We start from the raw sequence: 2,500 nt of genomic DNA on the forward strand, positions 1-2,500 counted from the left end.
GCCTGCCGCGGCCAGCGACGTCGGGGACGCTGGCCTGCGCTGTCGAGCCCGCGAGGGCTGTCTCCGCGGCAGGCCCCCCCTGAACGGGGCACGACAGGCCACCGCGCTGGCTCGTCCAGCGTCGACAGTCCCTCGTCCAGGTTTCAGATCGCGCCAAGTCGAACCCATGACCTGCTCAAGCCATCGTGCGCTGCCGAATTCGCATCTGCGTGTAGGCTGCCATTCCACGCGGCAGCCCCTGTTTTCGTCAGCGTGCCCCCCTGACGAATTTTCCTGCCTGGCCCAGTCCAGCGTCCAGCCCCTGTTCGTCGAAAAATCTGCGCTGCCGATTTTCCACGCGGCAGCCCCTCTTTTCGTCAGCGTGCCCCCCTGACGAATTTTCCTGCCTGGCCCGGCCAGTCCAGCCCCTGTTCGTCGAAAAATCTGCGCTGCCGATTTTCCACGCGGCAGCCCCTCTTTTCGTCAGCGTGCCCCCCTGACGAATTTTCCTGCCTGGCCCGGCCGGTCCAGCATCCAGCCCCTGTTCGTCGAAAAATCTGCGCTGCCGATTTTCCACGCGGCAGCCCCTGTTTTCCTCAGCGTGCCCCCCTGACGAATGTTCGTCGAAAAATCTGCGCTGCCGATTTTCCACGCGGCAGCCCCTCTTTTCGTCAGCGTGCCCCCCTGACGAATGTTCGTCGAAAAATCTGCGCTGCCGATTTTCCACGCGGCAGCCCCTCTTTTCGTCAGCGTGCCCCCTGACGAATTTTCCTGCCTGGCCCAGTCCAGCGTCCAGCCCCTGTTCGTCGAAAAATCTGCGCTGCCGATTTTCCACGCGGCAGCCCCTCTTTTCGTCAGCGTGCCCCCCTGACGAATTTTCCTGCCTGGCCCGGCCGGTCCAGCCCCTGTTCGTCGAAAAATCTGCGCTGCCGATTTTCCACTCCGCAGCCCCTGTTTTCGTCAGCGTGCCCCCCTGACGAATTTTCCTGCCTGGCCCGGCCAGTCCAGCGCCCAGCCCCTGTTCGTCGAAAAATCTGCGCTGCCGATTTTCCCCGACGAACCTGCAGCTGCACAAATCCGCGCTGCCACTGCCCCATTGTCTGGACCAACAGTCTTTTCCATCAAGCCCTGGACTATAAATCGTCCAGACTCATCGCCAGCACCCGCTGCCGATTCTGCCGACTTTGCCGATTTCGTCGGCGCTGCCGATTCCAACACTGCCCGCCGTGCCTGAACCAGCGCTGTTTCGTCAGCGTGTCCCCTTGACGAATTTCCCTGCCTGGCCTGGACAGTCCATCTTCCAGCCCATGTTCATCGAAAAATCTGCGCTGCCGATTTCCCCGACGAACCTGCAGCTGCACAAATCTGTGCTGCCGATTTCCCCCCCTGTCGGCATGGCTGCCGCTGCCCCGATGTCCAGACCAACAGTCTTTTTTGTCGACTTTGCCGATTTTGTCCGCGCTGCCGATTCCAACACTACCCCCTGCATCCAAACCAGCATTGTTTCGTCAGCTCTTCCCCTGACGATTTTAGCCCTGTAACAAACAGTAGGCCTCCAATCCCGCCAACGGGAGCCAAGTTGATAGGGAAGAGAATTGAATGACGCGCCTGGTCCTCGCACCCCGCCACCCGAGGGGCCTTTTTCCCGGCAGCCTCTGAAAAACTCTAGCTTTCACGGTCCTCGCCGCCCCTCACCACCATGGCAGGCCTCTAATCCCACCCATCAGCAGTTGTAGCCGATAGGGCAGTGATTTGAATGACGCGTCGCGGGCCTCCGGGTCATCTCACCCGGCCATTAATTGGAGCGTTTTTGGCTGGCCGAGGATGGGGGGATGGATCTCTTCTTCCGAAAAAGCAAACAGTACATCGGGAGTTATGTTGACGGGGCATGGAATTGAATGACCCGTCGCGGGCCGCCGGGTCATCTCACCCGGCCATCCCGGGGAGCGTTTTTCCCGGCAGCATCGGGGAAACTCTTGCTTTCACTGCCCGCTGCCCAAGTCCCCACTCGAATCGGCCCCCCGCGCCAACAAGCCAACGCTGCCGAATCGGCAGACACTGCTGCCGAATCTGCCGACACTGCCCCGCGGGCTGCCACTGCCCCAGTGTCTAAACCAGCGGTCTTTCTCATCGAGCCTTGGACTATCCAGTCCGTCCTGACTCATCGCCAGCACCTGCTGCCGATTCTGCCGACTTTGCCGATTTTCTCGGCGCTGCCGATTCCAACACTGCGCCCACCGTGTCTGAACCAGCGCTGTTTCGTCAGCGTGTCCCCTCGACGAATTTTCCTGCCTGGCCTGGACAGTCCACCGTCCAGCCCGTGTTCGTCGAAAAATCTGCGCTGCCGATTCTGCCGACTTTGCCGATTTCGTCGGCGCTGCCGATTCCAACACTGCCCGCCGTGCCTGAACCAGCGCTGTTTCGTCAGCGTGTCCCCTCGACAAATTTTCCTGCCTGGCCTGGACAGTCCATCGCCCAGCCCATGTTCGTCGCAAAATCTGCGCTGCCGATTTTCCCCGAC

Source organism: Populus nigra, chromosome 2 (genome assembly GCF_951802175.1).
Source record: "Populus nigra chromosome 2, ddPopNigr1.1, whole genome shotgun sequence".
In the NCBI taxonomy this organism is placed as follows: domain Eukaryota; kingdom Viridiplantae; phylum Streptophyta; class Magnoliopsida; order Malpighiales; family Salicaceae; genus Populus; species Populus nigra.